A 22,503-nucleotide genomic window follows, 5' to 3' on the forward strand; every position below is an offset into this window, starting at 1 on the left:
GAATCACATTCCCTTCAAAATTATTAACCTAGCAACTAACTTTGACATTCAAGCTATAGAAATTAAAACAACTAGACGATACATAACCATAGTTAACTTTTACGCCCCTCCAGGGGTAGTTTTTGATGAATTTACGACTGACCTTGAAAGAATATTAAATAACTTAACTACTCCCATAATATTATGTGGTGATGTAAACGCGCACCATCCACTTTGGGACAGGTCCAGACAAAACCCGGATTCAAAAGGCCAAGCCTTCAGCGAACTTTTAGACAGACAAAATTTAAACTTAAGCAATGACGGATCCCCGACCTTCCCTGTAGCAAGACAAACACAACACAACGACACAACTCCGGACATCTCAGCCACATCACCAACACTTACACTCTATACAACATGGCACACATCCCCAGACCCTCTCTGTTCTGATCACCTCCCCATACACATCACAATACACCACTCCACCACACCTCCCAACAGAATCACCAGATTTAACCTTAAAAAAGCCAACTGGACAGCATTCACCGAACACATTGACAAATCAACTCCAAACAACCCAACAGCCTCCCAACTAACAGACATTATCACACAAGCAGCCAACCAACATATACCAAAAACCAAAACAAACCATCCTCGTCCCAAATCCGCTCCATGGTGGGATTACAACTGTCAACGCGCCATCACATTCAGAAATACGGCAAGGCACAGATTCGAAAAACACAGGACAGAGGAAAATCTTCTGGTTTACAAAAAAGCAAAAGCAAGGTGCCGTAAAATAATTAAGGAAGCTAAAAAATCATCTTTTCAAGACATTTCAAGCTCATTCAATAGATTCACTCCACTATCAAAAATTTGGCAAACTATAAAAGCTTTCAAGGGATACAAAGCACCAATCAACAAAGCTTCATACATAATCTACAACAACATCACATACACAACACCAGACGAAATTTCCCAACAATTTGCCAACCATTACAACGAAATTTCATCACAATGTCCAGTTCCTATTCCTCTACATATCCCACACCACACAGACCATCTCCCATACAATCTACCATTCACCCTCACCGAGCTAGAAAACGCACTAAACCGAACCGGCAACACAGCACCAGGCCCAGACGAAATTCACTACCAGTTTTACAAACACTTAGGAAAAAGAGGCAAAACACTTTTACTCCACGCACTAAACCACGCATTTACCTCACATACATACCCAGAGACATGGTTCCAAGCACACATCATTCCAATACAGAAACCACAAAAAGACGCGACCTCCTTATCGAGCTACAGACCAATATCCTTAACCCGCGCCCGGCTGGGGGTCCTGGATTTCCACGCCCTGCTGGGGGGGGGGGTGTTTGAACACCCCCCCTTCTAACTCGGCTCCTGGGCCACGTAGCGATACGCGGAAGGCGGCGTTCGAAAGAGCGTCAAAAATAATGAGGAAATCACTTCGGTCAATTTTTTGGTCAGGTCAAAGGTCAGGTCACCAGAGGTCATTGAAGGCAAATTTTCGCCGATTTCCAGGTCGAATGTCGAAAATTTCCAAGAAGCCAACGCATAACTCGGGAACCAATAGAGCTACAGCGCCGCGGAAAAGCGCATTCGATAGCCCTATTAACGCCCTTTCTGAATATTTTTCTCAGATTTGACCTAACGTCAACGGTTTTGCCTGCAGGGGGCAAAAACTGCAAAAATAGCCGATTTTTTCGGAAACAGTTTTTCTGCAATAACTTTTGACCCAAGCATTGTACGAGCTTACTTTTACCGGCATCGTGTTCCTCTCGTCAAGACGCATCGAACGAACTATAATTTGACCTTGAAAGGTCAACTTGAAAATTTGACCTCAGGTCAAGGTCATGACCTGACCGGAAAGGGTCATGTTGCATATCAGTCGATCCGTATCGTCGAGCTGAACACATCTAAGGCGTTTTCATCGCTCTAGCATGCCTCTATCAAAAGTTATTTGCGAAAAACTGTTAGATACCATTCGTGACCTAAGATGACCTCAGGGCATAAGCAGGGGTCACAGACACCATTTTCATGTTCAGTGTGTCTAAACCACTTGTAATTCAGTGGTTGGGAGTGTTTATAATGTCTTTCGTCCAAAACAGGCGCATTTCAATTTTCTCCCATTGACTTATAATGGTGAGGTCGCAAAATTGACCTGACCTTAGGTCATCGATATCAAAATTCTGAGATATACATTTTGTACATGCTAATGCTCTTAGCAATCGCTGAAAGTTTCAAAGCGATCGGTCACTCGGTGTAGCTATGACAGACATTGAAACTTTTTATGAGGTGAGGTCACTTCGAGTGACCTGGTGACCTGACCTTGAATGACCTTGGTCTGAAATTTTCACAACATGTGTAGAATTGATGTATGATAAGGTGTACCAAAAACGGCGGCGCTCCGCGCCGCCGTTTTTGAGATATTCGCGAAAAACCACAGGGGGGGGGTGTTCAAACACCCCCCCCCAGCAGGGCGCGGGTTAACAAACACTATCCACAAAATTTTTGAGCGTATCATCAAACACCGCCTCCTCTTCATCATTCAGACCCAAAACCTGATCATCCCACAGCAAAGCGGCTTCCTCCCTGGCAAAAACACATTAGACAACATAGTATCCATCACAGCAGACATAAAACACAGTCTACACATGAACCGAACCACTGCAGCTCTATTCCTCGACCTTAAAAACGCATATGACACCCTAAACACCTCCTTTCTCCTAAATTATCTCCAGCACAAAATATCCGGACACCTCCTACATTATCTCAACAATTACCTAACCCGAAGATCCTTCCAAGTCAAATACCTGAATTCCTTATCTAACCCCAAAACTCCCACATCAGGATTAATGCAAGGTTCCGTCCTTAGCCCAATCCTCTTTATCATAGCTCTAAACTCAACCCTAAAAAATGTCCCATCCCCCTCCAAAATTGCACTTTATGCAGACGATATCGCCATTTGGACAACCTCGAAACACCAAAACAATGCCCTACAACAACTCGACAAAGCCCTCCAGCATGTTCACCAAGCACTGCAACCGCTCAACCTACATATATCTCCCGAGAAAACCAAATGCGTCCTTTTTAGCAACCATAAACCACACCTTCCCACACCCCTATCCATCAACGGACACGAAATTCCAATAGTTGAAGAAGCAAAATTCCTCGGCATAACTTTAGATCGCCCACTAACCTTCCAGACACACATCTCCAACACCGCCACTAAAGCATCCAAAAGACTAAACATTTTAAAAGCACTATCAGGCACCGACTTTGGAGGAGACACCCACACACTACTTAAATTGTACAAGTCCTTAATCCGTCCTATCCTTGAATACGGAGCCATCGCCTTTGACAACGCAGCCAAGACACACCTTAGAAAACTAGACGTCATCCAAAATTCAGCACTTAGAATCTCCACGGCAGCATTATCCACCACACCAATCACCAGCCTACATGTATATACAGACATTGAAACACTGGCACAACGGAGAATCATTGCACTATTCAGATACTTCTATAAAATACAAAAGATCCCAGACCACCCTTGCACCTCACTAATCAGATTCCGGTCACATCCACGATTCATCAACAAGAAAAGGCAACGCAGATTTGCCTACGGTACAAGCATCACAAAACACTCACGAACAATGAACATCACACTCCCCACAATCACACCTACACAGCGCCCGGTGGCGTGGTGGGCCCAAGAATACCCAAAGCTCTTCCTTCTCCTCGATAACAAGAAATCCTCCTACAGCAACATCGAAATACAATCCCTTTTCAACGAGTTCATGGCACAATTCCAAAACTACACCCACTTCTACACAGACGGAAGCAAAATTAACGAACTTACAGCGGCGGCGACGATCAGTCGTACAGGAGCACGCGCTAACACGACGGTAAGAGCCAGACTGCCTAACGGCACGTCAATCTTCTCTGCCGAACTCTTTGCAATAAGGGCAGCATTTCAAAAAATCAAAAACAATAATATAACTCGAGCGATAATTATCTCCGACTCACTATCAGCCCTCCAATCAATATCTACAAACATATCACAATGTCATCCCCTTATTACAGATATCTTTCAAATAAAAAGCACACTAAACCAGCTACCGATACTTCTCTGGATCCCTTCCCACACTGGCATCCCTCTTAACGATTATGTAGACAAATTAGCTAAAGAAGCTCTCACTTTAGAAAACATCACAAACATACCTCCAAATCCAGATGACTTTCTCACAAAATTACCTAAACAATTAAAAGCGATCAATCAAACATTCTGGGACAAAACCAACACAGCCTTAAAACAAATACACCCAAAAATAGAACCATGGAATTCAATCCACCAAACATCAAGAAGACGAGAAAGATGCCTGGCCAGACTACGTTTTGGACATACAAAACTAACACACTCTTTCATTTTTCTAAATCAAAATCCCCCACAGTGCCCTAATTGCAATGTCCGACTCACAGTTAAACATCTACTATTAGACTGCCCAATCTACAATCAAGAAAGACACACAATCATTAACTATAGCAATAGCAACAAAATCCCCCTAAACCTAACAAATATTCTCGGAGATAATTATCCTCAATTATTGAATCTTCTTTTCGATTTTCTCTCGCAAACCGGCCTAGAAAATAAAATCTAAAACATCTCCATTTAATGGAGATAAATCCTTAAAAAAAAGGAGGAAAAAAAAGTCTTCCTCTACGAAGAGGCAAGACATATTATAAGTAACATTCTGGCACCGCGGCACATTCACGCGATGTACCGCAAGGTGACAGAAAGTTAGTCATCCCTCCTCTCACAAGCTAGAGAGGAGAGACAGAGAGAGTGAGGAAAAAAAAAAGAAAAGAAAAGAAAAGAAAAAGGAGAAAAAAAAGGAAAAAAGAAAAAAAATGAATGAAAGCAAAAAAAAAAACATGCGTGACATAAATGTGACATGTTAATCAAAGCTTTTTGTGTGATATGAATGTGTATGGACATGTGTGCTTTGAAAATGTGTGTTTCTCAAAGTTTAAAAGAGGCCAAAAAAAAAAAAAAACGAGAAAAAAAAGAAAAGCCCAAAGAAATATAAAAAAAAATATAAAAAAATAAAAAAAATAAAAAAAAATATATAAAAAAATATAAAAAAATAAAAAAAAATAAAAATAAATATTAAAAAAAAACAGCGATGGCGAACGACAGGTTGGCCTGAGAGGTGGGGGCGGCACAACCTTCAACCCCAGAAGTGCTGCCCGCCTCTCGGGCTTATAACATCAGATCGACGGACTGGCCTACGGGTCGGGGATCGGCATAACCCCCGATAGCGGGGCTGCTTCCCGCCCTACGGGACCTCAAGAACAAGACCGGCCTGGGGGGCGGGCGGCACTAAACTTCAGCACCGAGAGCTGCCGCCCGCCCCCAGGGCAAAACACCAACATCTTTTAACGACGGACCGGCCTCTGGGGCGGGGGCGGCGCAGTCCCTGGCTCCGGCGATGCCGCCCGCCCCGTGGGCCGGTCACAGCACAGACGAGGAGCGAGGGGCCGACCGTGGGGGCGGGCGGCTCTAACTTCAACACCGAGAGCAGCTGCCCGCCCCCCGGGCCCCCAATTACCTACAGGACTTCACAAGAAGGGCCGGCCTGCGGGGCGGGGGCGGCGCAGTCTCCGGCTCCGGCGCTGCCGCCCCGCCCCGTGGGCCGGCCACAGCATCGACGAGGAGCGGGGGGCCGACCGTGGGGGCGGGCGGCTCTAACTTCAGCATCGAGAGCAGCTGCCCGCCCCCCGGGCCCCCCATATACCTGCAGGACAACGTTCGACGGGCCGGCCTGTGGGGAGGGGGCGGCGCAGACTTCAACATCGGGGAGGCTGCCCCCCCTACGGGCCGGCCCAACCACCACCACCACCAGGAAACATCGCAAAGGATGGGGGGGGGGGGGCGGGCGGTAGTAACTCCAACTCCGTGGTTTGCCGCCCGTTCCCCCTCCACTGTGCCGTGCTAACATACAAAAAAAAAAAAAATGATGAGCCAAAAAAAAATGATGATGATAAAAAAAAAATACAAAAAAAAAATAAAATAATAAAAATAAAATAAAATAAAAAAATAAAAAAAAGGCTCACTTATCCAAAAACTCGTACATGTGATGACTTTATGTAATAAAAAAAGAAAAAGGCCAAAAAAAAATGATGATGATAAAAAAGGCAAAAAAAAAAGATAAAAAAAGAAAAGAAAAAGGCCAAAAAAAAAAAGGCCAAAAAAAAAAGACCTGTTGCTCGTGGGGCTGCCGTCAAAGGGTGTACTCCGCCACCGGCCGGACTGAAGCCCAAGCGGCTCAAGAAGAAAGGAAAGAAAGGAAAGAAAAGAAGAAGAAGAACAAGAAAAAAACCAACGAAATGCTCCAGAAACCCACCAAAGAACATGCTCCCGACGCCACGCAAGCCAATACACGCCGAGACAACACAAATCGGCCGATATCGCCTCTGGCGGCAGGCCAGGCATATAATAAAAGGCAAAGGCAAAGTGTGGCAGCCCGCGCAAGAAGATGTGACACTTCTTGAGGGCCCACACCACCGCCAGCAGCTCCAGTTCCACCATGGCATATCGAGACTCTGTATCCGAGATGAACCTGGAACCACATTGGACCAGACGCCAGTGGTCACCATGCTGCTGGAGAAGGGCATACCCAAGTCCCTTTAGTCGAGCAGCATCAGTTTGCAGGACAGTTGGAAGTAGCGGGTCGTAATGAGCCAGAATGGGCGGTGATGAAAGCGCCTTCTTGACGTTGTTGAATGCCACTTGGTGATCTGGTGTCCATACGAACGCGTTGCTCGGCTTCAGGAGGCCCCGAAGTGCATCAGCTGCCGAGGAGATCTCGCTGGAGAAGTCGCCGAACTGCTGCACCAGACCCATGAACGATCTCAGCTCCGTGATGTTAGTGGGGCTGGGAAAGTCTGAGATCGCTGTGACTTTTCCAGGGTCGACTTCTCTTCCAGCAGATGACAGTTTGAAGCCACAGTACTGGACTTCCTCCATCGCACAACAAAACTTCTTTTCGTTGAGAGTGATGTTGTGCCGTCGACACTGGCCCAGGACAGCACGTAGACGGTCTGCGTGCTCTTCGAACGTCTCGTCGTGCAAGAGGATGTCATCCACCACCTTAACGATGTGATCCAGTCCTTGCAGGGCAGCATCTCCGCGTCTGCAGTACTCATCGCCTGTCGATACCAATCCCATAGGCGCTCTCAGGAATTTGAAGCGCCCCCAGGGAGTGATGAAGGTTGTGAGATGCTGGCTATCCTCGGACAAGGGGAGCTGCCAGTAGCCGGATTTAGCATCCAGCGTTGAGAAAATCTTTGATCGCGCGGGGATGCTCGAAACAGCTTCTTTTGGAGTCTGGAGTGGATGTAGCGGTCTCTTCACGAACTGATTGAGTTTGGTGTAATCGACGCATATCCTTACACCACCGTCAGACTTCGCTACCAAAACGAGTGGATGACACCACTCTGATGGCTCTTCGCCCACCGGTGCGATGATTCCTTGGGCAGCCATGTCATCCAGCTGGCTCTTCACGTTGTCTCTCCATGCGAACGGCACAGGTCGGGCCGTGCGCACCGCGAACGGTGTGGCGTCCTCCTTGACGTGTATGACCATCGGAGGGCCAGTCATGGGCTTCAGCGGCGACGGGTTGCTGTCGGATGTGAAGACGTCTGTAAATTCCTTGAGCAGCTCATCTCGGAGCTGCTTCTGTCGCTTCTGTTTCTCGCTGGACGTCTTTGACTCGACTGGAGAAACATCGGTCGTCCTTTTCCCAGAGGGTTCACGAGGCAGCGGGATAGGCTGTGGGTAGTGGTCCGGTAGGATTCCGAGATTCTTGGCTGTGTACCATGCGAGCAGAAGCCCTCTCGTTTCCTTGAAGACGTGAACCGTGTCTTCAACTGCTCTCTCATTCAAACGAAGGATGGCCTTGAAGGTGCCAACACACTGCATGGACTGTCCATTGGCAGCTGTGATGTTGAGACTTGGTGGCTTGGACAGCTCCTTGTCGTCGATCCCTAGGTTGTGTGCAGAGGCTGAGCTCATGACCGTGATTTCAGCACCTGAGTCTGGAGTTGCAGTGATGTCACCAATGAATGTATCGTCTGATGTCTCCACCTTGATGGCGATCTTAGGAGCCTGCAGACTGTGATGCAGACTACTGACGAATACTTGTGGCACATCAGCAGTAGCACGGCTGGTATCACGGCGATGTCTGCTGCGTGATCTCGTGGAACTTTCTGTGGCAGCCTGTGCTTGCTGAGACGCTCGCTTCTTGCGGCAAACCGAAGCGAAGTGTCCGATGGCTCCACAGAAGAAACAGGGTTGACCTGCTGCAGGACAGTTCCCTTGTGGGTGATTGGCCCGACCACAGCGTCCGCATGACTGACTTGCACGTCCTCGTGAAGAACTTCGCTGGCCTGGCTCAGGTCGACGAGAAATACTGAAGACGTTTTGGCCTCTGCTCATGACGTCTTGTAAGGCCTGGTCGTTAACCTGGGCGGCTTCCTCTGTACGGCAGATGTCTGTGACTTGATCTAGCGTTGGGAACGGGCGAAGGGCCAGGAGCTTCCGTCGGGTTTCCTGATTGTACAGCCCTGACATGATCTTGGTGGTGAGCCGCTGATCTGTACATGAAGAGCACAGTTCCGCGTCAGCGGCGAGCTCTTTCACCGAAACCAAGAATGAATCAAAGGACTCATCCTGTTCTTGTCGTCGCTCTTCGAACTTCACTCGGTCGATAGCAATGCTGCGCTGCTGGCGCAGATGGTACTCAATTTTGTCTAGTGCTGACTGGACGGAGTCGCTGTCTCTGATGCCGATGGCGTGCTCAGAGGCTGCACGCATATCCTCGGTAAAGCACGCCCTCAGGTACGCCAGTTGATCCTCACGGCTGAAGGATTGAAGCTGACAGAGCCTGCTGTAGTCATTCCAAGATGATCTCCAAGCTCTGAAGTCTCTGAGGCTGATGGACTCTGACAACTTGCTAGGTGCTGATACGGCAGGCGGTCTCACTGTAGGTGGCACCACAGCCACATCAGATGATGCAGAACTCTGTGAGTTCTGTGGTACGACTGGCACTCGGGTCTCTTCAGAGTTGTGAACAGCAAAAAGCGAAGAAGCATCTCCCGCCCCGGTCGCGTCCGATGCCGGAGCCTCGTCTTGCAGACGCAAACCTTGCATCTCAGCCCTCAGTAGATTTAAGTCTTGCTGGTGTTGTTCCCTTTGTGCTTGAAGGTCTTGACGATGCTGTTCCTGCAGTCCGGTTACGAGCTTGGTCAGCCATGGTGGTGCGCCTTCTTCTCCAGTGCTGTCCGTCTGATCCATCTTGCAGCTAGAGCGTAGGCTGTAGGCCATGCAGAGCAGAAGTATCAGGAAGTACCAGAAATGTCGCCGCGATGACCTCTGGTTTCATTAACATACGCCGGCGACCCTGAAGTGTTGGGGCAGGAGGACCGACAAAAATGAGTAATGGGAAGAGATAAGGATGGTGAGGAAGGCGCCAGCCACTGCCCGATTCAGCCCCTCGATGGCGAGGCCACTGAATGCGGACAGATCAGTGATACTCCGGCGCCTTGATGGCAAGGTTAGCCGGAGCTGACTGGTCGCACCCCTTGAATGAGAGGAGTCCCGCACCCGCGTCTCGAGGGCGAGACACGGGAAGCGAGTTCGAACCGACTGTCTCAATGGTGAGACCCTCGGCCGCCACCCTCAATCACCCCAAGAGGAGGAATGAAAAGATGACTTCCCAGGTAAGGACGGGTGGGATGTGCAGGATTATGCACCACCGCTCGTGCATGTAACACTTCACTGCACAACACCGTTCGACCACAATCCTGTCGGCTGCGCCATGTGATGTCGTCGTCGATCCTGCCCTGGTGATCTCTTGAGAGGCGAGCTGCGGTCTGTAGACTGTATTGGAGCGAGTCCGAAAGCACACTGACCCCACCATGCCAGCAACACACGACATCGACCTCACACACACACACATACAACGAACAACCAATCAGGTGCCGCTTACACCTGATCACGTGATCGGCCTGCCCCGCGGCGGCAGGCCGGACGGCCCGGCCGCGGCCCGCACGGCTCGGCTGCGGCCCGCACTGCGACCCGACAGGGGCAGGATACTATGCCGCCGCACCGACTGGGCCAGCTCACAACACAGTATGGCGCTGACTTGTGTGCGAGAGGCTCCGGAGGCGCTCGGCCACCAGATCATGGACATGACGAACTGAGCGCTGACCGGCTTAATCAGCATTTTGCCGGTGTCGGCGCGCGTGTGGCTGCAGAGGCCATGCTGGCCGCGCAGGGGGCCGTCCCCCCTGCTGCTGGCCCTCGTCCTCCCCGTGTGTGTGCGAGTGCCTTCGCCCCTGAATGTGTAACGCTGCCTGACCTGATTTTGACTGTGGGCCGGCTGAGTGCGTCGGGGTCGATGGCATCCCGATCAGTGATGTCAATTACGGAAAATCGGAATACCGATACCAAACCAAATACCAACCAAAACCGTGGTGAAGTACCGAAACCAAACCAACTTGGGAACATGAGGAAAATACCAACTTTTTACCGATTTCTTAGCCTCTTAAACATTAGCAAGGGTTCATGATACCGACAAAATACCAAACACATTAGGATTGAAATACCAAATACCGAGTTGGTATCGGTTTGGTATCGGTATACCAAAAAGTTGGTATCCGATTGACATCTCTAATCCCGATCAATGCGATCAGGAGCTGTCTCCCTGCAGTCGGTCCACTCATCCTTCATCTAATCAACACATCCATCTCCACCCATACCTTTCCTGACGCATGGAAAGTTGCCCATGTGACACTCATTCACAAATCTGGAGACCCTAACCAACCTGGCAACTATCGTCCTATTTCTATCCTTCCAGCTCTCTCTAAAATCCTTGGAAAGGTTGTTTGCTCTCAGCTCACCTCCTACCTCATCACTAACCACATCCTCTCCCCATCCCAGTATGTCTATCGCCCATCCCACTCCACTGAAGATGTCATACTCGACATTGTCGAATGGGCGGCTCGTAGGGTCGATGGCGGTCACGTTGCGGCGGTGACGTCAGTAGACCTGAGCAAGGCATTCGACAGTGTCGATCACTCGTTGCTTCTGAACAAGCTCGAGTGGTATGGCATCTCATCCCGCTGGTTCAGCAGCTACCTCTCTGGCCGTTCCCAACTTGTCCGCTCCTCGACGGCACTCCCACTCTCCCACGGCGTCCCCCAGGGGTCCATAGTGGGCCCCATCCTCTTCCTCACCTTTGTCAACGACCTAACCTCTTTCCTCCCCCATGGCCGCCTCATATCCTACGCGGATAACACCCAAATCCTGGACTCAGCACCCTCCAAACCAACATCCAAGTGCTGAAGTCCCGGGCTGAGGAGAACATCCAACACCTTCATAACTGGTTTAGCTTGAACAGTCTGAAAATGAATGGACTGCTTCACTCTTCTTGGGACGCAAAATTCTGTTGATAAAGTGAAGGACTTTGTCCTCACAGTAACTCAAAGTGCTGGGTGTTCTCCTTGACCAAACCCTGAGCTGGGAGCCACACATATCCTCCATCATTCTGCGAGCCAATGCAATCCTCGTGTCACTCTTCAAAATTCGTCACCACCTCTCCCCTGAAATCCTCAAAATCCTTGTCCAAGCCCACGTCCTTCCCCACCTCCAGTACGGTTCATCAGTCTGGGGTGGTGCATCCAAAACCTGCCTGGATCGACTGCAGAAGGTGGTGCATTTTGCGGTACGGTTGGTCTCCGGCTTCCGCAAATATGACCACGTGACCACTGTTCTCGCCGCGCTCGGCTGGCCCAGCGTGCAGGAGATGATAACGCGTCGTGATGCGTTCAACGTGCACCGTGCTCTATTCGCCGCCGCACACTGGGCCGATCGCCAGGTCTAGCACGACATGGGTAAAAAATCGAACTTTGTGGATGTGCAATGAAACCTATACTAATTTGTTCAAAAATGATCATACTACATTGCTGTGGTCTTTGTTTTCCAACACAATTGCTATTTCATGGCGAAAACTCAGCTTAAACACGAACTTCGGGATCGTTTGGACCGAACTCGTCCCCCGCACTCTTCGACGGCGTATCTTTGATCCACGAAAACAATCACAATTTGAGGAGGAATTCCACATTTATATACATCAAACGATAGCTCCGGGTCTGCAGAACACACATAACCACATGAAAATGGCGAACTCTTACTTGGTCATGATGTATTTGTACCGCAACAATTTAAAGACGAAAATATAATTTCACATAATTGATGTCACACACTTTTAGACTTTTAAAAAAAGTACCGCAAAGTACCGCTTCGAAAATCTCGCTACATGTCAATGAGTCATTGCACTACAAGATCCAACAGTTATTTCTTGCGACTTTTTGAGACTTTGGATGTAGCAGCCAGGGCAGGGCCTCGTCTAACATGTTAACTGGGGGGGGGGGGGGCAATTGCCTCCCCAGTCGAGCGGATTGCCCCCCCCCCCCCCAGCGGCCAACATATGCCCCCCCAGTCAAAACATTAACTTCTCAGAAAATTACCTTCTCTGCAATACGTTTTTGTTAGGAGTCTTACATGGATTTCACGAGAAACATTAAATTACACTATGCAACAGTCATATTGTTCCTGAGTAACGACCGATTTTTTGGACTCATTGGGTCTCATTATAACCGAAACGGGCATTTGCTTTGATCTGAAAATGCTTTTCCGGTTTTCAGAGACGATTTTCGATTTTTGGCCCCGAAATTTGTTTTTTGGCCCACCGTGTCCGGTGTAATTAAGTAATCGACTCGCGGTAACTTTCATCGCCTTTCCTAGGCCACAAGCTTTCGAATGATATCCGGTTTTGCATATTTGCGTGTAAAGATAACGTCATAAATCTATGTTAAAGTTAGAAAATGTTGAAATTTTGTAAAGATTTGACATTTTTTCGATTTCGTTTCAAAATAGAGAAAAAACTAAAGGCCCTATCCAAATTCTGAGCCCAGTTCCCTGAAGAGCATTCAATTTCCGTTCGGAGGGTACTATTTTAGTGCATTTTATCGGTTTACTGTGGCGTCCAGATTGAATCACTTGAAAAACGGGCCCCCAGCCATTTCCATGACAATATGTGTTCAGTGCATGAAGAATCATTCTAACAAATGGAGGTACAGATCAAGATTCTGAGCGACAGGACTACTCAAAAGTAAGTTCCTGCGTGTGACCCGAGGTCAAGAGGGGTCAACAACATGACCTCAGTTCACCCCTCGTTGACCCTATGGCGTTAACATACGTTATCAGGTTAATGCTATGTGATATGACCTAGGGTATGTGTTTAGGTTAATTCAATCTGGACGCCACAGGAATCCGATAAAATGCACTAAAAAAGTACCTTCCGAACGGAAATTGAATGCTCTTTAAGGAACTGGACTCAGAATTTGGATAGGGCCTTTAGTTTTTCCTCTATTTTGAAATGAAATGGGAAAAAAGTGTAAAAAAAATCCAAGTTTTAACATTTTCTAACTTTAACATAGATTTATGACGTCATTTTTAGGCGCAAGTATGCAAAACCAGGTATCATTCGAAAGCACGTGGCATAGGAAAGACGATGAAAGTTACCGTGAATTGATTGCTCAATTACATCGGACACGGTGGGCCAAAAGCCGAATTTCGGGGCCAAAAATCCAAAATCGGCCCTGAAAACCGGAAACACATTTTCAGATCACTGATGTTAGTTGTCGGACTTTCGTCCCCGTCTTGAGTTGAGATGTTAGTTTCACAACGTTTCGGCCAGTTACTTCTCCGGCCGTCGTCAGGTGTTCTTTGGCCCTTGGGTTCTTTGTCTGCCTCGATAGTGGAGTGGTTAGAACCGTGGACTATCACCGGGGAAACCCGAGTTCGATTCCCGCTGACTACAGGAGCTTTCGAACGGTATGACGCGTACGGCGCAACGCCACCAACATCCAGGTCCTTCTAAGGGCCAAAGAACACCTGACGACGGCCGGAGAAGTAACTGGCCGAAACGTTGTGAAACTAACATCTCAACTCAAGACGGGGACGAAAGTCCGACAACTAACATCAGTGATACTAACACCTCGTCTCAAGCATTCAGAAGAACTACATTTTCAGATCAAAACTAATGCCCATTTCGGTTATGATAGGACCCAATGAACGAGAAAAATTTGGTCGCTTTCCAGGAACAGAAAATCTTTCATTTTTTGTTGCATAGTGTTATTTGTTTAAAAACTGTTCATACTCCATCACTACGGGAAAAGCCAGAGTTTTGTGATTTATAGAGCTGAGTACCCACTGTGATTCTGTGATTTTGCTACTGTGATTCAAGTAGCAAATTGTCAAATGGCTGGTGACCAGTGACCCAACTCGTGTTTGCGCCCCCCCCCCCCCGCACTCAAACGCCCAACACGGATAAGTATGTTTATCACTGTCTGGTGGGACAATGTGAGGGAGTAACACATTAATCTTAACTCTCGCCCGTATTGGTGTTTTTCCAGCCGCGAACTTATAGGGAGGGGGGGGGGGCGTTGGACCTTGCCCCTTGCCGTTTTGCCGCTGATCGAGCTAGAGCTTCGCGGAGAAAGCCACCGTGTTGCCCGTCACGAGAGGAAGCCAATGCCCGATACCTCATTTTAAGGTCTTAAGTCATCGGTTGACCTTCCAGGTACCAGGTCAATGAGCCAAAAGTCGGGAAAATCGCGGTACCTGTTACAGCGTCGAAAAGGGTGGCTGTTGTTTATTTTCGGGGTGCTTATCACGAATATCATGTTAGTTATGATCATAGATACATTTTGAAAGACAAAGTTGAACACAGCGATGAGATACAACACAGCAGTGCTGCAATGAAATCCACCATGGATATTGCTCAATTCTCAGGACTTCTTACAACACGGAATGTGTGCCCCAACTATCAGTTGATACCTATAGCTTTTGAAAGCACGTTACACACAATGCGGAATCAGAAAGCTCTCAGACAGTCACAACATGGTAGGTACCTATGTGACAATGTTCACCCATGTGCATTCTCAAAAGTGCAAACCATCTTGACTAGCTCTGGGCTTGGCACTAACAAACTGGCTACCTTACTTTACACAAACTAACTTGGCACACCCTCTTGAGATTGCTGTCCAATCCCATGCTTATTCACAGTGTTTGTTGACAAGGCGTTCGAGAAGCTCCATCTTCTTCTTTGCTACATCCAGCTTTGCTTCCCGGTAAAACTCCATTATCCAGGCATCCTGCAGGGATGTGTTGTCTGAGTCAGCACGCTTCCTTTTTATTCTATTCTCCTGCGAGATGTTGCCAGCCGATGAATCTTGCAGTTACACCCCCTGCTGCTCGTGCTGCTGCTGCTGGGGCTGGAAGTGGAGACAAGTTGTGGATCTACCTGGGTTACCTGTAGGCTGTAGTGGCTGGACACTGTGCGGCACAGTGGAAAGACGTGCCACATTTGGATCCCTTCCCATCACTTTCTCCATGGCATCAAACCATTCCCAAGAAACAGCTTCTGAGCCACTCCTTGACATTTTGTCTTTTACTTCTTTGTACTTGTTAACTAGCCTGTACCATTTCTTGAGCAAGAACTCCCAATCTGGGACCAAGTATCCCTGTTCTTCAAAGTCCAGCTTGACTTCCTCCCACTGTTTCTGCTTTTGCTGTTGAGTCCACTGCACTGTTCACCTTGGCTTCATTGCAGGCATCTACCAGCAAAGCTACTGTACCCGGGTTTACACTTGAGACAGTAGCATTGTGATCCTCAGACACCTCTCCTCCTTGCATACTTATCATTGGTCCACTGTGGTTTGGGCAGTTGGGACTCTCCTCCATAGTTTGAAACAATCCATCACACGCTTCGCAGAGCCACATTGTCCTGGCAGAGAGAAATGTCTGTTAAAACAAATCCTAAATTTTGGTGGATTTTCTGGGGTTGTTTTTATGCTATATTTACTGGGTTTATTGCCTGAACAGGCTGTAAAATATAGATGCTAGGCATGTGTTCACTGTTCACATTTTTTAGCTTGTGTAAGGTGGTATATTTAACACTGACAAGTGTTCTGAAAAAATCTGACAATCACTTAACCCGCGCCCTGCTGGGGGGGGGGTGTTTGAACACCCCCCCTGTGGTTTTTCGCGAATATCTCAAAAACGGCGGCGCGGAGCGCCGCCGTTTTTGGTATACCTTATGATACATCAATTCTACACATGTTGTAAAAATTTCAGACCAAGGTCATTCAAGGTCAGGTCACCAGGTCACTTGAAGTGACCTCACCTCATAAAAAGTTTCAATGTCTGTCATAGCTACACCGAGTGACCGATCGCTTTGAAACTTTCAGCGATTGCTAAGAGCAATAGTATGTACAAAATGTATATCTCAGAATTTTGATATCGATGACCTAAGGTCAGGTCAATTTTGCGACCTCCCCAATAAAGTCAATGGGAGAAAATTGAAATGCGCCTCTTTTGGACGAAAGACATTATAAACACTCCCAAACACTGAATTACAAGTGGTTTAGACACACTGAACATGAAAATGGTGTCCGTGACCCCTGTTTATGCCCTGAGGTCATCTTAGGTCACGAATAGTATCTAACAGTTTTTCGCAAATAACTTTTGATAGAGGCATGCTAGAGCGATGAAAACGCCTTAGATGTGTTCAGCTCGACGATACGGATCGACTGATATGCAACATGACCCTTTCCGGTCAGGTCATGACCTTGACCTGAGGTCAAATTTTCAAGTTGACCTTTCAAGGTCAAGTTATAGTTCATTCGATGCGTCTTGACGAGAGGAACACGATGCCGGTAAAAGTAAGCTCGTACAAGGCTTGAGTCAAAAGTTATTGCAGAAAAACTGTTTCCGAAAAAATCGGCTATTTTTGCAGTTTTTGCCCCCTGCAGGCAAAACCGTTGACGTTAGGTCAAATCTGAGAAAATTACTCAGAAAGGACGTTAATAGGGCTATCGAATGCGCTTTTCCGCGGCGCTGTAGCTCTATTGGTTCCCGAGTTGTGCGTTGGCTTCTTGGAAATTGTCGACATTCGACCTTGAAATCGGCAAAATTTTGCCTTCAATGACCTCTGGTGACCTGACCTTTGACCTGACCAAAAAATTGACCGAAGTGATTTCCTCATTATTTTTGACGCTCTTTCGAACGCCGCCTTCTGCGTGTCGCTACGTGGCCCAGGAGCCGAGTTAGAAGGGGGGGGGGGTGTTCAAACACCCCCCCCCCCCAGCAGGGCGTGGAAATCCAGGACCCCCAGCCGGGCGCGGGTTAACACAATGTACCTGGCTACCTATATAAGGTGCAAGCGCCGAGCACCATGATGACAAGACATCAACATTGAACCAATAGGTATGTTGGGATATACCTCCCTATCCAAAGCAACATCCAATTAACAGGTGCAGTTTCTTGATTATACTTCTAAGCACTACCAATTTGGACAATTACAAAAAGGCTTTGCTGAAAATGAATATGAGATCACTAGAAAGTGTGAGTGGAAGCCAGTTAACAAGGAATACCAGACAACGCATTGGTTTTAATTTTTCTTACTTCAGTGTAGCCCAAAAATAAAGAAAACTGAATTTGTATTGTATCAATACAGGTAAAACGAATCCTATGGCCTCAAAACCCGTACATATCATGCTTACACATGCATGTTGCCTCCTCCAGTGGACGTCGCCATCTTGTAAATAGCGCTCGGGACAAGCTTTTCCGAATCCCTTATTTCACGTGAAATTTCGCGGGATTTCACGGGAAATTCCGCGTGGAATAGGCAAAGAACGCCTTGATTGCCGATTCCACGTGAAATCTGCTCAACGAACGCACCCTAAATTTCTACTCCAACGACATTACCATACACGCTCTGACTTTGAATCGAACGACAAGTTGATGCATTGCATTACTGTGTTTTAGTTTTTTTTACGTGTCATGCCTAAAAAAGGGAGCTGAAGTGTTCTTGAAAGCATTCATTGAAGCAATAAAACTGGTGCTAGGAAACCGTTCTATACATGTAAAGTTATGTTTTTCATGTGATATGAAAATGTTAGTGATGTTTCAGGTATTACGAATACATCAAGTGATGTTGCACACGGTACTTTGAGACGCGCCCGTGCCATTGATTCGGTAGACCACAAGCTCACCTTTCAAAATGAGGTACAGTGGCAAGCAGATGAATGCATTGTCCCCCACGTTTTGTGCATTCCAGCGTCCAATATCACCACAACAAACAGTCGGCAGAGAACATACAAGAACAACGCTTTTTGAGCAACATGAGCACAATCTGATATAGTGCTGTACTACTACTACTCTTTGCATTTTGCATGAAATAATATCGTCAGTGCTCTCACTGCATCGACATGTTTCTATATGTTAGAGCCCGATAATATTCTGCGACTTCGGTCAGTTCCTCGGTTCGGAGGCACTCGAGCGGGGCAGATAAGAGAAGTCTACGGCGCTGGCTCACTCCCCTCCGCTCGGCAATAAATGCCGCCAGTGTGCGGGGAGGGACAGTCGCGTCGCGGGCGGCTCCGCGTTCCGCCCGGATGAGCTGGGCTGGCTGGGAGGGGAGGGAGGCGGCCGTCTGGGGCTGGGATGGGAGGGAGGCGGCCGTCTGGGAGGGGTGGGAGTCGGTGGGCTGGGAGGGGTGGGAGGCGGCCGTCTGGGAGGGCTGGGAGGCGGTGGGCTGGGAGGGCTGGGAGGAGAGCTCAGAGGTAGAGGGCTGGGAGAGGATGGAGGTGGGTAACTGCGAGAGAGGCTGGGATGTCTCTTCTTCTACGAAGATCACATTATCTTTGGCCTCCGCCCACGTCTCCGGTGTCAGAGCTCCGCTGCCGCCCTCAGCTGGTTTCGGGTCCTGGCCGAGAGACTGCAGAGCGCGCCCGGTACCACATAGTCGTAAGCTGAAAAGAACACATTTTGGTTAAAGAAAAGCGATTTGTCCCAGCACCTCCTACGTACGAGTGCTAGGCAGTTTTCCATATATCAACGGCAATTATTTGTACGGTTGGGCCACTACTAGTAAACATTCCGCAATGGGTGACGTTTGACCCGACTATGTGACCAGACATTGAAATGAACGGTATTAAATTACTCACTGCCGTCGTCCAAGCTCAGCGCCACCTCGTCTAAGTCGGTTAGGCCGTTCGTGTCACCTCCAATGCCCGTTGACCGCAACTTGTTGCGTTTGGCTGTGGAAGGAAAAACATGGCAGGGCAATGCTAGAAAAACAAAACACTCCATTCACTGTACTGCTGTACAGTGTAGATTTTCGCATCATCTGCAAACAATTTCCCTGGTGATTGTAGGTCATCCAGAAGGTCGTTAATGTACACCAGGAACAGTACTGGCCCGAGAACGCTGCCTTGGGGGACGCCGCTCCACACTGCTCTCCATCCAGAGCAATGGCCCCGAATGCATACTCTCTGCTTGCGAGTCATCAGGAAGTCATCAATCCACTGCAGGATCTCTCCATCGATGCCAGCACTCCTGAGCTTGACAAGCAGTTGCGGATGTGGGACCGAGTCAAACGCTTTTTGACAATCCAGGTACACAGCGTCAACGCAGTAGCCATCATCGAGGTCATTCTCCAGGTCAAACATATACTCAAGAAGTTGAGTGACACAGGATCTCCTGGACCTGAAGCCATGCTGGTTCTGAGTGATAATATTGTGTTGTTCGAGGTGTTCCACTATTCTTGTCTTCAACAGCCTCTCCAACACCTTGCAGGGGACGGATGTCAAGCTTATTGGACTGTAGTTGAGTGGCTCGGTGCGTCTCCCTTTCTTGTGAATCGGTGTCACGCTGGCCTTTGTCCAGTCACTGGGGAGCTTTCCTGCTGCCAGAGACTTCCCAAAGATGATCAACAGCGGTTCTGCCAAGTTTCTAGCACAGCTTTTTAGGACAACAGGATGGATCCCGTCTGGGCCAGGCGCAGATGGGTTCAGCTGTGTCAGTATGTTGTACACATCATCAACATCAATTTCACACCTCGTAAGTCTGTCATCAGCAGGGAATGGAGGGCCTGGGGGACATACTCCAGCCGTCTTGTTGAATACTTTCTGGAATTGTTCATTCATCTCTTCACATGTTTCTTCTAGTGTCGTTGTCGGTTTCCCATCTTGCTTCTTGACCATCAGTATGTCTTCCGACCCCCACCAAACACGATTTGGCAGCACTGTAAGGACGCCTGCTGGGCGTGAAGTTTTCCCTTCACCATAGGGTTTACACACAAACTGGTCAAAGTTTGAGCCAGGATATACTAGTCTAAAAATGCAAAAAACGAACAAATTTTGGCATCAATAGATTCAGCATTTCATCGTGTGCCTCAAACCGTCCATCATTTGGCCTCAAAGGAGGTAAAAATTGTTCAAAATCGAAGTTGAAAAGATGCTTTCTGAGCACATAATCTGGTAGCAATCACGTGACCTGCTATAAGCAGCTTATCGATAATTTACAAACATAATTATTAATATGCTGCTTTAAACAACATTAATCATACATTTTGAGCTTTCAGTACTTTAAATAAGGTCAAAACATCGCAAAACACAAAAGTTAATACAATAGTCACGTGGGTGTCAGGAAATGTCACAGGTGCGTCAAATTTGTGACTGGGGCTTTACTTTCAAACATCGGATCTACCTGTTTCTTATAGGTATCTTGATGTCTTCCTTGATTGAGGTCTTGCTTCGAGCATATGCATAAAATGCCTTTGGGTTGGATTTTATTTCATTTGCTAATTTGTGTTCGAAGTCGTTCAGGAGACCTAAATAATCTTAAAGGGACCCTCCCACCTTAACATTAGATTTGAGTTGAGATAGCCAAAATGGGGTCCCTGGCTCACAATTACCGGTTTCGGCACTCACAACATCGAGAAATCCCTTAAATCGGAAATATTGAATTTCAAAATTGCAGCATTTTGATTCAGAGGGGCTAATGCTTAGGAATACCCCTCTGAATGTGTGACGTCAGCGCAGATATCTAACGATTTTTAAATGTTTGACTAAAACGTTTTGTAGCACGCGGTGGTATATGCTATTTGCGCGCAACATCTGCCGCAAACGCCGCACTTCTAAAATAAAGTCGCTAGAAACAGCGGAGATCCCAAAAAAGTAAACAAAAGTAAAAGTCTAATATCTTGAAAACCGGTGAATATTTTTCGGTGAAATTTGGTAGATATTCGTTTTCGCTCTTTCTGAACCGAGCGACATCACTTTCATGCCAATTCATAAACTTTTTTGAAGGTGGGAGGGTCCCTTTAATCCTTATGCTACTGGGCGCCCGGAGCATTCGCTAGCATTCCGTTGCCAGCTGCATTACCAACATCACATTTGCATTACTTTGGGTTCTCCATAGTTGACAGTAGATGAGCCGGCCACAGCAAACCCATCCCTCATTATCCTTTCCTTCCAAGCAGCCAACTGCCAAGCTAACCGGCCGCCCGGCCCACCACCGCGATATGGAACAACGCTGGAGTGCGCCATTTGCCTGCGGCAGTGCCCCACCGCGCCGGGGCTGTTTGACAGGTCACCCGCACCTTGACCTCGCCACCCAATAGCAAATAGCAAAAAAGCGCCGGCAAGTCAGTAACCTCTAAATTTCTCTGTCGTGACAAATTGTCATCCTTGCGGGCAGCCAACTGTCAGGCCAGGGCCAGCGATTACTTACCCTTTGGGCCTTCGGCCTCGGACGCTCCGCTCCGCTCGGTGCTCGACCGGCTCTGACGCCTGACGGTCGAAAAGACTATCGATAACTATCTGCCGATTCCGGTCAGCCGCAGCCAGCTGCTCACTGCGACTGCAGAGCGGGCAGCGGCACCGGGACGGCGGCGGCGCGACGTTCAGCACTCTGCACAGAGAGGGCGGTCGAACGATCGTCAGCAGATTTCAGACAGCACTAGCAGATGCCACTAAGTCTCGATCGAAAACTAATACAGAGCGGGTTTAAAAGGGATGATCAGAAGAGCAAAAAATAAGACAGTAATCAGAAGGCAAAAGGCAAAAGTGAAGAGAGTAATCAGAATTGATGTCTTCCATCGAATGGACCATGCAATGGATAATGGATAAGGCCATTTTGAATTGTGTATGCTAACTGGGCACTGGCAGCTAGAATCCATGTCTATTGCCAAGTGTCACCAACAAAACCACTTCCAAATATAAGTATAAAGCACGTGCAGTCACAATATGAGGAATAGCTTATGTAAAAAACATGGTAGTGCATTACACATACCTATCTGATCATGACTTCAAAGTTAAAACTGAACTCTGGCAAAATGACGGCATGAGAGAAGATACTCTCAGAGATATTTCCTAAATCCTAAATAACAAGGCTAGGGTAGTAATGAAACTGAAGCAGGCATCACACTCCTTTTTTCAATCAAGGAGATTTGCTATACCTGGAGATGATTCTTTCTAACCAAACCAAGCCCAAGTCGTCCAGTCCAACCAAACCAAACC

The 22,503-nt window shown here is 47.7% G+C and overlaps 1 long non-coding RNA gene across 1 annotated transcript; it reads right to left on the reverse strand.

Moving 5' to 3' along the window:
- Positions 1–18,211: 18,211 nt before the first annotated feature.
- LOC122388978 lies at positions 18,212–21,933 on the reverse strand. The gene is made up of 3 exons (XR_006257887.1): positions 21,716–21,933; positions 19,147–19,239; positions 18,212–18,951 (listed from the first exon to the last, which is right to left on the reverse strand). It is a non-coding gene; the product is annotated as an uncharacterized LOC122388978 (long non-coding RNA).
- Between the last annotated feature and the right edge of the window lie 570 nt (positions 21,934–22,503).

This window comes from Amphibalanus amphitrite, unplaced genomic scaffold (genome assembly GCF_019059575.1).
Source record: "Amphibalanus amphitrite isolate SeventyFive unplaced genomic scaffold, NRLGWU_Aamphi_draft 000340F_arrow, whole genome shotgun sequence".
Lineage (NCBI taxonomy): Eukaryota > Metazoa > Arthropoda > Thecostraca > Balanomorpha > Balanidae > Amphibalanus > Amphibalanus amphitrite.